The 15,644-nt window shown below is 39.2% G+C and overlaps 1 pseudogene; it reads right to left on the bottom strand.

Moving 5' to 3' along the window:
* Positions 1-2,423: 2,423 nt before the first annotated feature.
* LOC130244670 (zinc finger protein 850-like) lies at positions 2,424-14,918 on the bottom strand (annotated as a pseudogene).
* Between the last annotated feature and the right edge of the window lie 726 nt (positions 14,919-15,644).

The raw sequence follows: 15,644 nt of genomic DNA, 5'->3' as shown, positions 1-15,644 counted from the left end.
CTCAGGAGTTTCCCTGAATTAGGAAAAAATTCATAATAAAAGGATGAACAGATTAAGGGAGTTTATTTGCTGAAATTCATATAAAAATCTGTTTAACTGTATTATGCAAAGTATATCTGTAAGGCTTTTGTGCATGTTGTAATATACTAAAAACGGAAAAAAATCAATAAATCATTGTATGAATGCTGTAATGTTTACGTGTCCGTTAAAAACAAGTGAAGGTCAAGTGACCATCAGAATGAACGCAGCATCTCGTTTCTCAGGCTACGCATTCTGTGTTCTCACGGTCTCCCAAATTCTGTGGTAACCTGACAAGAACGGTCTCCACGAGAATGCAAGTCCATCTTCTTTTTTCCGATATGGAACATTTGATATGATTACGATGAATGAGTGCGTACAACCTATTTTTGTATACACTTGACTGTATCGGTAGCCCAGACAGAATCGCGGGGAAAAACATGCAACAAACCCCGTGGATCATGGAGACCAACACCTTCATGAATTGCTAAATATGCGTGCGTGGTCTCACAGCTTGGCAGGTCTGTCATCAGAAAGAAGTTGCTCTCATGAATAATTAAGAAGCAGGGTCTTCTCATAGGATAAGAAAATTCAGCTATGAATAATAATAAGAAACCGACGCGTCACCTCTGGACAGGCAGACAAGCGCTACGTCACCAATTTTGAACCCGCCCCAAAAATTATTTTAAACCAGGAAGATGAAATCAGCTGACAAAAGCTTAAAATTATCCAGTTTTCCCCACAATTAAACAGCTGACAGGTGCTAACTTTAGCTTAATTGATGCTCAACACACACAAATCTGTTAAAATCTTTAAAAAAGGGTGTCTTAAACCTTTGAAACAATCAATGACTTCACATCATGTCTGTGTGGGTTATGTTGAGACATTCCCTTATCAAGTGGGTCTCTCATTAAACAGAGGTCAGAAGGTGTAGTGAAAAGCAAAAGCACCCCATCTCTTGTACGTTGGGTACCGGACCTTGTTTCATATTGAATTTAAAATATTGCTTTTTACATATAAAGCTTTAAATAATTTAGCTCCTGTTTATCTAACCAATATTCTGTCTCGCTACAATCCAACTCGCTCTTTAAGATCTCAAAACTCAGGGCTTCTGGTAGTCCCTAGAATAGCAAAGTCGAGTAAAGGAGGTCGAGCCTTCTCATTTATAGCTCCTAAACTCTGGAATAGCCTTCCTGATAACGTCCGAAGCTCAGACACACTGTCCCAATTCAAAACTAGATTAAAGATCTATTTTTTTAGTAAAGCATACACTCAGGTCACCACTTAGCGGGTTTCTACACAGGTTTCAGCATCTTGTTTATATACACTATGAACAGCAGCTACGCTAATTATTCTCCATTTCCACTTGGGGGTACTCTTTCTGAGGCCCTCAGACTATGCAGAGTCACTGATTCGATCAAAGACCAGCGACGAGATGATCCCAAGGTTTCCATATCCTGGACCAGGCCGTATCCTGAGCAGCTACTGTGGTGGTCATGGAGGAGTGGAGAACATGAGACTGATTCCTGTGACGCTCCAGGGACAGACGAGTCTTCACTGAGGCCAGCTTCCAGCCTCCGCCGCTGATACTGCAGCTCTGCACAAGACGTTTGGGCAGCGGAGAAATTAAAATGGTCGTGCCCAACTGAGTCTGGTTTCTCTCAAGGTTTTTTTTCTTCACTTTCGCCAATTAGTGAAGTTTTTTCCCTCTCCGCTGTCGCCACTAGCTTGCATGGTTCGGGATCTGTAGAGCTGCGCATCTATGACCTTTTATGTGAAGCTGCTTTGACACAATCTACATTGTAAAAGCGCTATACAAATAAAGGTGAATTGAATTGTAGGCCAGACAGGCAGGCAGGACAGTACAGAGAGTGGACCAAGAGGCCTCAAACGAAATTAATTTATAAAATAAAATAATGTAAACTTAACTGACTGCTTCACTTCCTTTAAAGAAGAGATGAACCTGAGGAACGGAAAAGGTAAAGAAATATGGGCCTTTTTTTACCAGTGGTAACAAGAAGTTCTGTAGATTTAAACATCAGCATAATGAATGAGGTGAAAACAGCAACTATTGATATGAAATAAAGACAATTCCGGCAGCTGATTATATTGATAAGCCTCATTAAACAAGCCACTCAGGATCAACAGAAGCTCACTTTATAAAATGAAGAGAAAGACAACTGAGTTTCAGTCAACATTTTATAGCCTATAACACCCACTTACATTATACATTTCATTACATTTTTTCTCAACATTTTATCATCATATAGGCAAACAATTATGTTGAAGAATCAAGTAATATATAAAAGTAATAAATCATAAGTGATATCTCAGCCCAAGATGATATGCCCCAAAGGAAGCATATTGTCCGAGAGATTGGAAAATGAAACTGAAACACAGGCCAATTTAGTGTTGGAGGTTTTGACCAGCCTGGTGGCCAAACTTTATTTATTGCACATTCCACTAGTAAGAGCAGAGAGTGAAGGTTTAATTAGCAGGGTAATATCAAATATTTGCTTAAAATATTGCAACGCACAAAACGTTATGGTGACATATCAGTGTTTAAAAACAAGACAAATTATTGGTGTGAGTCTGGCTAGCGCACTGTGACCAGGACACCAAGTCTTTGTGATGTATCAAGAGCCACAGTATCCAGAGTAATGTCAGTAAACCACCAAGAAGGACAAACCACAACCAGGAGTAACTGTAGATGTAAGAGAAAGCTGCCAAAAAAGGGATGTCCAGGTGCTAACCTGGATTGTATCCAAAAAAAAAAAAAAAAAAACAACACCCACAGCTGCCCAACTCACTGCAGAATTACATGTGCACCTCAACTCTCCTGTTTCCACCAGAACTGTTGGTCAGGAGCTCCACTGGGTCAATATACATGGCCAGGCTGCAATAGCCAAACTTTTGGTCACTTGTGCCGAAGTCAAACATCGGTTTTGATGGTGCCAGCAGCGAAAATCTTGGGTTGTGGACAATGTGAAACATGCATTGTTCTCAGATGAACCCATCTTCTCTACATCCGGGAGAGTTACAGTGTGGAGAGGCCCCAAAGAAGCGGAGTAAGGTAGTGAAGCATGGGGGTGTATCAGTGATGGTTTGGGCTGCCATACTATATCATTTCCTAGGCCCAATACTTGTGCTAGATTGGTGTGTCACTGCCAAGGACTACCAAACCATTCTGGAGGACTATGAGAACCGAATGCTTTAAACACTGTATCCTAAAGGCGGTGTCATGTATCAGGATAACAATGCACCAATACACACAGCAAGACTGGTGCCAGAGTGGTTGGATGAACATGAAAGTGAAGTTGAACATCTCCTATGGCGTGCCACAGTCACCAGACCAAAATATTACTGAGCCACTTTTGGGTGTTTTGGAGAAGCGAGTCAGGAAACGTTTTCCTTCACCACCATCAACTCTGGCCACTGTGCAGGGCTTGTATCTGTCATTCCCAAGACTAACTGATTCTGCATTGTTTGCTAAAGAGGCCCTACACCATATTAAAGAATTGTTGTGGTCTAAAACCAGGCTTTGCAGATTCATTGTCCAACCCCTGTAGATATTAAACAGAAAGTCAAAACGTTTTTTGATATCACATGAGAAAATGTTTAACTGCATTGACGTCATGTTTGCTGCTTTTCTCCACTGTGGATTTTCATGTGTTTCTTAAGCTGAAACAAACGTGTGAAACTCTTCAGACACTGATCACATGTGTACAGTTTCTCTCCAGTGTGAGTCCTCTCATGTCTTTTCATGCTTCCTGACTCACTGAATCTCTTGTTGCAGTGTGAACACTTGTAAGGTTTCTCCCCAGTGTGAATCCTCTCATGGTGTTTCAAATTTTGAGCTGAAGTAAAACTCTTCTCACACTCAAAGCACATATGCTCTCTCACACCAGTGTGGATCTTCTTATGTTTTCTTAAATTTGACCACTGTGCAAAACTCTTTCCACACTGAGAACAGGAATACGGTTTCTCCTTTGTATGAACTCTAAGATGGTCCTTCAGTTGTGAAGCTCTAAAAAATGTTTTGCCACATTGATCACACTTGTGTGTTTTCTCTGCAGTGTGGATCAGCATGTGCAGATTAAAAGACGATGATTGTCTGAAACTCTTCCCACACTGAGTACAGGTGAAAGGTTTCTCTCCAGTGTGGATCCTCATGTGTGTTTTAAGGGATGTTATTAGTCTGAACCTCTTCCCACACTGAGTGCAGGTGAATGGTTTCTCTCCAGTGTGGATCAGCATGTGATTATTAAGACATGATAAGTGTCTGAAACTCTTCCCACACTGAGTGCAGATGAATGGTCTCTCTCCAGTGTGGATCCTCATGTGTGCTTTAAGGTTTGATAACTGACTGAAACTCTTCCCACACTGAGTGCAGGTGAATGGTTTCTCTCCAGTGTGAATCCTTGTGTGTCTATTAAGAGCTGATAATTTTCTGAAACTCTTCCCACACTGAGTGCAGACACAACAATTCTTGTTTCTTCTGTTCATGAAATAAACATCAGAAGTCTCTAAATTGGGTATATTTTCAGCTTTGACATGTTGTTTCTCCTCTTCACTCTCCTCATTCTCTTTAATTAGGTCTGAAATAAAGGTAAACAGAAGTTCTGTTTTTAGTAAGTCATAGACGCTGAGCAAATGTTAGAGAATGAAAAGACACTGAAAACATTGAGCCCGAAATATTGACACGCATAGATGTAAAATAAATCCAATCTCTTATCTAGTGGTTGACCGATATACTTCTCTCACTCCGTCATTTAGTCAGTTCTGTCTAATACAAAATAATCAGACAGAACTGTTTAAACTGAGTAATTAAAGTTGTGCACAACATAATTATAGCAAATGCTTTAATCAGTAATTAAGGCAAATACGTTCTCGTATTATCATTAAATGGACATTTCTTCTCACAAACTTTGTAAAATTACACAGGGTTTTTCTGATGCGTGACTATTTTAAAGATGTGTGAGAGAGAAAGCTGTTGTTGACACATCTGTCAGATGAGATTCATATGTGTGAGGAAATTACATTCGTATAAAGGACGAGGAGCGTTAGTCATGAAGACCGAGTGCGCAGAGTCCACATGGATGGTCCAAGCAAAGCCTTCTCAGTGGCTGACACTGAACCCGATGTGCAAAAAATGTAACTGCAATGACCCATAACATCTCAATGATGCACAACAAGCTCTGTGATTGGTCAGCTTGTTAGCATTGATGAGTGTGGCCAGGGCTCAGAGCTCTGGGATAGAGGGACTGTTGGAAAGAGTTTAACAAGTGTTGAGTCCTGTGGAGCAGGGCCGTGCACAGGGGGGTGGCCCGGTGGCTAGAGCCACTGCCCCTCTGCCCTCAAAGGTTGAGCATTGCCTGATCCTCAGCCATGTCTCTCTCACTTTAGTTGTTAAACGTGATATTTAATTAATCTTTTGAATCTATCAGGTAACGTGTCACAGCGTCAGTACACTGCTTCAATCTGTCACTTTCACGCCTGTACTTAGTCATTTTAGTGAAAACCTCAGATACTGTTGGTTGGATTGCACATTCCACCAGTAAGAGCAGAGTGTGAAGGTTTAATTAGCAGGGTAATATCAAACATTTGCTTAAAGTATTGCAACGCACAAAACGTTAGGGTGACATATCAGTGTTCAAAAACAAGACAAATTGTTGGTGCGAGTCTCGCTAGTGCACTGTGACCAGGACACCAAGTCTTTGTGATGTATCAAGAGCCGCAGTATCCAGAGTAATGTCAGTAAACCACCAAGGACAAACCACATCCAGGGGTAACTAGATGCAAGAGGAAGCTGCCTAAAAGAGATGTCCAGGTGCTAACGTGGATTGTATCCAAAAAACAACACCCACAGCTGCCCAACTCACTGCAGAATCATATGTGCACCTCAACTCTCCTGTTTCCACCAGAACTGTTGGTCAGGAGCTCCACTGGGTCAATATAGATGGCCAGGCTGCTATAGCCAAACTTTTGGTCACTTGGCCAAAGCCAAACATCAGTTTTGATGATGCCAGCAGTGAAAATGTTGGGCTGTGGACAATGTGAAACATGCATTGTTCTCAGATGAACCCATCTTCTCTACATCCGGGAGAGTTACAGTGTGGAGAGGCCCCAAAGAAGCGGAGTGAGGTAGTGAAGCATGGGGGTGTATCAGTGATGGTTTGGGCTGCCATACTATGGCATTTCCTAGGCCCAATACTTGTGCTAGATTGGTGTGTCACTGCCAAGGTCTAGCAAACCATTCTGGAGGACTATGAGAACCCAATGTTTCAAACACTGTATCCTAAAGGCGTTGTCATGTATCAGGATAACAATGCACCAAAACACACAGCAAGACTGATGCCAGAGTGGTTGGATGAACATAAAAGTGAAGCTGAACATGGCGTGCCACAGTCACCAGACCAAAATATTACTGAGCCACTTTGGGGTGTTTTGGAGAAGCAAGCCAGGAAACATTTTCCTCCATCAGCATCACGTAGTGACCTGGCCACTATTCTGCAAGAAGAATGGTTCAAAATCCCTTTGACCACTGTGCAGGGCTTGCATCTGTCATTCTCAACACTAACTGATGCTGCATTGGTTGCTAAAGAGGCCCTACACTATATTAAAGAATTATTGTGGTCTAAAACCAGGCTTTGCAAATTCATTGTCCAACCCCTGTAGATACTAAACAGCATGGGATCTAATTAAGAACCATGAGGAATACCAAAGCAACCCTGTCTACTTTCAGAGATCGTTTCCCCAAGAAAGTCAAAGCGTTTTCTGATATTCAGACAGTAAACACCCTTAGCACATGACAAAATGTATGACTGCATTGACGTCATGTTTGCTGCTTTTCTCCACTGTGGATTTTTATGCGTTTCTTAAGCTGAAACAAAGGTGTGGAACGTGTCGTGGTGTGTCAAATTTTGAGCTAAAGTAAAACTCTTCTCACACTCAAAGCACATATGCTCTCTCACACCAGTGTGGATCTTCTGATGTCTTCTTAAATTTGACTGCTGTGCAAAACTCTTTCCACACTCAGAACAGGAATACGGTTTCTCTTTTGTATGAACTCTAAGATGCATCCTCAGCTGTGACGAGCTCAAAAAAGTTTTGCTGCATTGATCACATCTGTGTGGTTTCTCTCCAGTGTGAATCCTCATGTGTGTTTTAAGGGATGTTAACACTCTGAAACTCTCCCCACACTGAGTGCAGTGTGCAATGGTTTCTCTCCAGTGTGAATCCTCATGTGTGTTTTAAGGGATTTTAACACTCTGAAACTCTCCCCACACTGAGTGCAGGCAAATGGTTTCTCTCCAGTGTGGATCCTCATGTGTGTTTTAAGGGATGTTAACAGTGTGAAACTCTTCCCACACTGAATGCAGGTAAATGGTTTCTCTCCAGTGTGGATACTCATGTGTGTTTTAAGGGATCTTAACACTCTGAAACTCTCCCCACACTGAGTGCAGGTGAATGGTTTCTCTCCAGTGTGAATCCTCATGTGTGCTTTAAGGTTTGATAACTGACTGAAACTCTTCCCACACTGAGTGCAGGTGAATGGTTTCTCTCCAGTGTGAATCTTCGTGTGTGTATTAAGAGTTGATATTTTTCTGAAACTATTCCCACACTGAGTGCAGGTGAAAGGTTTCTCTCCAGTGTGGATACTCATGTGTGTTTTAAGGGATGTTAACAGTCTGAAACTCTTCCCACACTGAGTGCAGGTAAATGGTTTCTCTCCGGTGTGGATCCTCATGTGTGTTTTAAGGGATCTTAACAGTCTGAAACTCTCCTCACACTGAGTGCATGTAAACGGTTTCTCTCCAGTGTGGATCCTCATGTGTGTTTTAAGGTTTGATAACTGACTGAAACTCTTCCCACACTGAGTGCAGGTGAAAGGTTTCTCTCCAGTGTGAATCTTCGTGTGTCTATTAAGAGTTGATAATTTTCTGAAACTCTTCCCACACTGAGTGCAGACACAACAACTCTTGTTTCTTCGGTTCATGAAATAAACATCAGAAGTCTCTAAATTGGGTATATTTTCAGCTTTGACATGTTGTTTCTCCTCTTCACTCTCCTCATTCTCTTTAATTAAGTCTGAAATAAAGGTAAACAGAAGTTCTGTTTTTAGTAAGTCATAGACGCTGAGCAAATGTTAGAGAATGAAAAGACACTGAAAACATTGAGCCCGAAATATTGACACGCATAGATGTAAAATAAATCCAATCTCTTAACTAGTGGTTGACCGATATACTTCTCTCACTCCGTCATTTAGTCAGTTCTGTCTAATACAAAATAATAATCAGACAGAACTGTTTTAACTGAGTAATTAAAGTTGTGCACAACATAATTATAGCAAATGCTTTAATTAGTAATTAAGGCAAATACGTTCTCGTATTATCATTAAATGGACATTTCTTCTCACAAACTTTGTAAAATTACACAGGGTTTTTCTGATGCGTGACTATTTTAAAGATGTGTGAGAGAGAAAGCTGTTGTTGACAGATCTGTCAGATGAGATTCATATGTGTGAGGAAATTACATTCGTATAAAGGACGAGGAGCGTTAGTCATGAAGACCGAGTGCACATCGTGGCTGACACTGAACCTGATGTGCACCTTTCAAAAAAATGTAACTGCTATGACGCAAAACATAAGCTCTGTGATTGGTCAGCTTGTTAGCATTGATGAGTATGGCCAGGGCTCAGAGCTCTGGGATAGAGGGACTGTTGGAAAGAGTTTAACAAGTGTTGAGTCCTGTGGTGGAGCTCAAGATGGAGATTTAGGGTGCTTTCACACCTAGACTCATTTGCCCAGTTAGCTCGGTTCGTTTGGCATATGTGAATCCAGCAATCGTGCTCTGATTCACTCCCGAGATCTCCTGAATGAGGTGGTCTCGGCTCGATTGAAATGAACTCTGAAGCAGATCAATTGTAGTGAGAAAGCGATACGATCCGAGCCCAGCTATATCACAGTGTTTTATGGATATAAAATAGGCATACGGCTATATGAAGAGAGAATTATGAGTAGGGCGGGAGGTCATTCCAGACATCCCAAGTCTCCCGCAAACAAGTGACAATCTGCTAGAAATCACGCGTCTCCCTCCCGGTCCTCAATAACGTCGCGCACCCCTCTCACCTCTCCCCATCGTATCCTCCCTCGCTCTTCAGACAGGTCGCACGCACCCTATCAAACACCACCAAATCACCCCCCCCCACACCCCCGACAGCTGAGCAGGACTCTGCAAAATTATTGTGAAACTCTGACCAATGTGAGAAGAGTTTACTCACTTGGGACCTGTTTTAGCTATGTTGGTCCGTCTAGAAACTTTGCTGTGTGAAAGCAAGTGCACCAAGAACAAAGAGCAACACTAACAATTTTAATCCCTGTTTCGGGATAGATAAATGGTCTGTTTGCTAGATTTTAATTAATTAAGTCATTTAAACATCTATGCTTGATGGTTGGTGTTGCGTGTCCGCTATATTTGTAATTTTTTACACTTTTTACCCAAGTATGTAGTTTTAATTTAATTTAAATACAAGGTGCAATGTATTATGGGCAATATTAGCTGTGAGAGTGCTACACTTTGAATATTGGAAATAGTAGACCTAAGTTCATCTCCAACCACATCAAGTTCGCCGATGGCACAACAGTGGTAGGTCTCATCGGCAACAATGATGAAACGCACTACAGAGGGCACAGCTGGGTGAATAATGTGGCATCAATAACCTCTCCCTTAATATAGAGGAGACAAAGAAGGTTGTGATGGAGTTCAGGAGAAACTCCATTGATCACCTACCTCTGACTATGGACAGCTCGACTGTCGAGAGAGTCGGTAACACTAAATTCCTGGGGGTGAACATCACAGAGGATCTTACCTAGACTACCAACACCACGTCACTCTCCAAAAAGGCACAACAATGCCAACACTTTCTCCACCGGCTGAAAAGGGCAGGTCTCCCTCCACCCATCCTCACCAGTCACCACATTCTACAGTGGAACCACTGAGAGTGTGTTGACCAGGTGCATCACTGTCTGGTACGGGAGCTGCAGTGCTGCCGACCACAAGACCCTCCAGTGCACAGTGAACACAGCTGAGAAGATCATCGGTGCCCCTCTACCCTCCATTCAGGACATTTTCCTCTCATGGTGCTCCAGCAGAGCTAGCAGTATTGAAAGAAAGAGACTCCACCCATCCTTTCCACAGTTTCTTCCAGCTGTGCCATCAGGAAGAAGGTTTTGGAGTATTGGAGTTCGCTCGGCTAGATTAATCAACAGCTTCTTTCCCCTCTGAAATCTCTTGCTTCCCCCTGCATGCATTCCCGAGTGTGTCCTATACAGGTGAGGTCTCCCTTCTGGACTTCACCATAACTTGAACTATAAATGCCTGATAATGGGCACAGAGTGTCACAAAATATTGCTGAAAAAGTAGCCTGGATATACGCAGAAGGATTTAGTTGTGAAGTCGCAGTGGTATCAAACTCTCACACATCAAATCAACAACGCCGACTGAACTTCTCATTTGACCACCTGTAACTGCACTGTATCAAAGACTTGCTAAAACAAATACAAGGACTTACATTTAAAACCACACAATTATATATATATATATATATATATATATATATATATATATATATATATATATATATATATATATATATATATATATATATATATATATTAAATAGTTTAATATATTGGACTTTACAATTATCAACATTTGTAGTCTACTTAAAGTTAGATTAAGCTTTGTGATGAGCACAATATTTGGTACATTTAGATTGTTGATATATTTACTTGTTATATTATACTCATATATTTGTTATAATTATTTAAAGAATCAGTAATAAACACCAACCTTCAGTCTTCAGTTCTTCAGACTCTTCCTGTTTAATTCTGCAGGGTTCTGGAAATTATTATTATTATTATTATCATCATCACAGTGTACAATATTACACCAAGTAATACAACAAGCATTTAGTTTGGGCTATCTTTTGCAGCTAGACATTGCTTTACAGGTGTATTTTATCTCTCCAGGTGTGAATTATTCATTAATTATTCACTCATGCATAGAGTTGAGATGACCCAAAACAAACTTGACAAAATGTAAATCATTGTAATGTTTTGTGAGCACTCAATGGTTCAAACAATGTATCCTGTTCTTTGCATCAGGATGACAATGCACCAATACACACAACAAGAGTAGTGACAGTGTTTTGATGTACATGAAAATTAAGTTGAACATCTCCCCTGGCCTGCCACCATCACCTGATCTAAACATTATTGAACCACATTATTGTATTTTGGAGGAGCGAAACGTTTTCCTCCACCAACATCGCGTATTGACCTGGCCACTATTCTGCAAGAAGAATAGCTCAAAATCGCTCTGGCCACTGTGCAGGGCTTGTATCTGTCATTCCCAACACTAACTGATGCTGCATTGGTTGCTAAAGAGGCCCTACACCATATTAAAGAATTATTGTGGTCTAAAACTAGGCGCTGCAGTTTCATTGTCCAACCCCTGTAGACACTAAACAATTTGAGATGTAAGTTAGATACCTGAGTAACACCATGGCAGACCTTTCTAATTTCAGAGATTGTTTCCCAAGAAAGTCAAAGTTTTCTGATATTCAGACATCAAACACCCTTAGTACACGAGAAAATGTTTTGCTGCTTTGATGTCATTTGTCTGAAACATGCAGATGCAACGATTCTTGCCTCTTCTGTTCATAAAATAAACTTGTTATTTAGAAAAGTAATATTATGTAACTCACGTTACTTGTAAAAGTAACAATACATGAACGAAGGAAAATTAAGACCTGTTTAAAAAAAGATTTAGTGCCTTGAATACAATATTCCAGTAAATTTAAGACTTTTAAGGACTAAATTTGGATATTGAGATAAGATATTTTAAGACCCTGCAGAAAACCTGACTTATAATCTTCACTGTTTTTATCATAGGACAATAATTCAGATGAACTTTTCAAAACTTTCATCATTAATGTTCTTCAGCCTCATTATTGAAGAATCAGCAATAAACACCAACCTATTTGTTCTTCAGTCTCTTCCTGTTTAATTCTGCAGGGTTCTGGATCACTCATGTTCTCTCTGTCCTTCAATAAACTCTGAGTTTGCAGATTTCACTTCTTCCTGATGGGAATATTCCAGTATTTATAGCAGAGGAGGCGGAGCTTCACTGAAGGATGAGCAGATCTGCCAAAACTAAACAAAATGTAAAAAATATTACACACAGTTGCATGAAAAAATCCCAAAAGGCTTTGGATTTTGGCATAATTTCACAGAAAATGTGTTCTGATCTTCATTAAGTCACAACAGTAGAAATATTAAGCTAACACCACACAACCATAATATGTTTTCATGTTTTTGTTGAACACCTTGTGATAAACACATTCACAGGACTTTTTTGATCCACTTCAAAAGTTGACTATTGCAATGATAAATTAGAAAGGCGCTACTTTAGATTAGCTTACATTAAATGATGTGAATACAATGAGAAACCACATATTTAAAATCAGCAGCAGTAGAATAATCTTAGTTATTAGTCAATGTTGTGGTTTTCAGTGAATGCTGATAACATTACATTTGTTCACTGAGCAGTGAAAGTTTCTACCCGTTTCAAAAAGAAATATTAGTTGTTCATTTACTATTTATAATTTTGATATTTCAGCAAATTCTGATGCTTAATATCCCATTGTCAGCATGTTTATGTCAATTTCATAATGCGAGTGTAATAGGAGAACAACACTTGTTTTGATTTTTGTTTGGATTTGGGATATTTAAAGACGTATTGAGGTAAAGTTGGTTTTATATTCACACATGCAGCCTTCCTCTTTAATAATGTAATTTCAGAAAAATATTCTTTACAAATTCTAAATAACGTTTGTGAAATCATATTCGCAGCCAACGACTATCAAAGTCCAACATTGTTCACAGTAAAATAAATAGTGCTAATGTTGTTTTCACACTCATTTAATGATACATTTCAGGCCTAATATCAAAAGTACCATGGTAAACAACATAGGGAGCATGTTACAAGTTGTCAATGAACAAATGTGCGAATATAAAACCAACTTTACCTCAATAAGAAGTTTTACTGTTCAAAAACAAACTTTGTTTTTAAGGTTTAAAATATCAATATTTAAGATCATTAAGCTTGATGCGTGGCTTTAGCATTTTAATAAAGTATACTTTATACATAATACTTTTTGTGGATGTGTATAGTTATTATAAGCAAAACAACAAATTAAAGGGTTAAGTTTTTATCAGATTAATTTAAAAAAAAGGTATTATTAAAATAATCATTAGTTGCAGCCCTAATGACTTTAAAGGACTATAGAACAGCTCACTTGCCCCGATTCTAGTCAGAATCAAGAAAATTGGCTTTATATTCACACATTTGTTCATTTTTGAACAAGACACGATCGCTATATTGTTTACCACGCTACTTTGAATATTTGGTCTGAAATCGATTTTAAGTATGAATTCAAAACAACATTAACACTATTTAATTGACTGTGAACAATGTTGTACTTTGATAGTGGTTGACTGCCAATATCATTTCCTTATTTACAATTTGTAGAGAATACTTTTGTGAAATTATATTTTTTATTGAGAAAGGAATATGTGTGATCTGTACAAAGATAAATACAGAAGATATAAATAGATGTAAAGTTGGTTTTATATTCGGATATACAGACATTCTCCTTAATAATATAAATTTCATAAAAGTATTCTTTGCAAATTCTGAATAAGGAAATAATATTAGCAGCATAGAGGTAAAGTTGGTTTTATATTCGCACATTCGTTCATTTAGAAGTCTCTATATTGTTTACCATGTTACTTTAAATATTCGATCAGAATTAGCATGCAAGTATGACTTCTAAACAACAGCAACACTATCTAATAGTGTGAACAATGTTGTACTTTGATAGACATTGACTGCTAATATGATTTCCCTATTTAGAATTTGCAAAGAATACTTTTATGAAATTATATTATTATTCAGACTGTATGAATATCCTAATATAAAACCAACTTTACCTCTATATAAGCAGCAAATGACTATCACAGTACAACATTGTTTATAGTGAATTAGATAGTGTTAATGTTGTTTTGAAGTCATACTTGCATGCTAATTCCGATGGAATATTCAAAGTAACATGGTAAACAATAGGGACTGCTAAATGAACAAATGTTAGAATATAAAACCAACTTTACCTCTATACGATATAAAGACTAATAGATATAATGTTAAAGACAAATACAATGACAACTTGCTTTATATCACCGAAAATAATGAAACACAATAACAAAGCATAACAGATTTCCACATTACCATCTAAACTAACTATTTTACTATTGATCCACCACACTTGTGCTTGCAATTCACAAGTCCGTTCACTGAACGAATATAAACCAACTTTACATAGAGGTAAAGTTGGTTTAATATTCGAATATTCAGACTTTCTCCTTAATAATATAATTTCAGAAACGTATTCTTTGCTAATTCTAAATAGGGAAATCATATTAGCAGCAAATGACTATCAAAGTACAACATTGTTCACAGTGAATTAGATAGTGCTAATGTTGTTTTGAAGTCATACTTGCATGTAACATGGTAAACAATATAGAGACTACTAAATGAACGATTGTGGAAATATAAAACCAACTTTACCTCTATCAACTTTACCTCATTTAAATCTGGCGGCAGTGACGAGTGCTCAATTGAGTAGAATGATAACTACTTAATCAACAAAAGCACAACTTAAGGACATTACAAAGCGCACGATTTAACAAAACTCACTCACTTGAATGCACGCGCGTACATACAATACAGTCGGATCGTCTCACTTATCTAAGCCTGCGCCGTTTTCCTCTTCTTTGGGTTCATTGACGAGTTGTAAACCAACGTTCAGGTGCATATCGCCACCTCCTGTGCTGGAGTGTGAATGGATTTCTTTGGCAGCCGGTTCCCGCCTCTAAATAATTTTTACTTTTTATATATTTAATTAATTCTGACTAGACCGGTACGTGCTAGAATAATAATCAGAACTACTTGGAGCAAGAGCCTGCTATCCCTGCTAAAAAATCCAGCTTCAACCAGCCTATAGGCTGGTTAGCTGGTTTTAGCTGGTTGACCAGCCTGGTTTTAGAGGGGTTTTGGCCATTTCCAGGCTGGTTTCCAGCCTGGTCTTAGCTGGTCAGGCTGGAAAATTACCAACTAAATCCAGCTAAAACCAGCTTGACCAGCCTGGTTTAAGCTGGACATAGCTGGTTTTAGCTGGGCTCCCAGCCTGGCTAGGCTGGTCAAGCTGGTTTAGGTCATCTCCCCACCTGACCAGCTAAGACCTGGCTGGAAATAGCTGGAAACTAGCCTGGAAATGGCCAAAACCCCTCTAAAGCCAGGCTGGTCGACCAGCTAAAACCAGCTAACCAGCCTAGGCTGGTTTAAGCTGGATTTTTCAGTAGGGAATGGTAAAGATTTATTTAACAAAACAAACTCACTTATTTTCCTGCTTGGAAAAAACAGCTTAAACCAGTATAAACCGGTTGGCTGGTTTTAGCTGTTTGACCAGCCTGGTTTTAATTGGTGTTTGGGCCATTTTAGGC

The sequence above is a fragment of the Danio aesculapii genome, chromosome 17 (genome assembly GCF_903798145.1).
Source record: "Danio aesculapii chromosome 17, fDanAes4.1, whole genome shotgun sequence".
Classification (NCBI taxonomy): Eukaryota; Metazoa; Chordata; class Actinopteri; order Cypriniformes; family Danionidae; genus Danio; species Danio aesculapii.
This window is presented reverse-complemented; position numbering and strand designations above follow the sequence as displayed.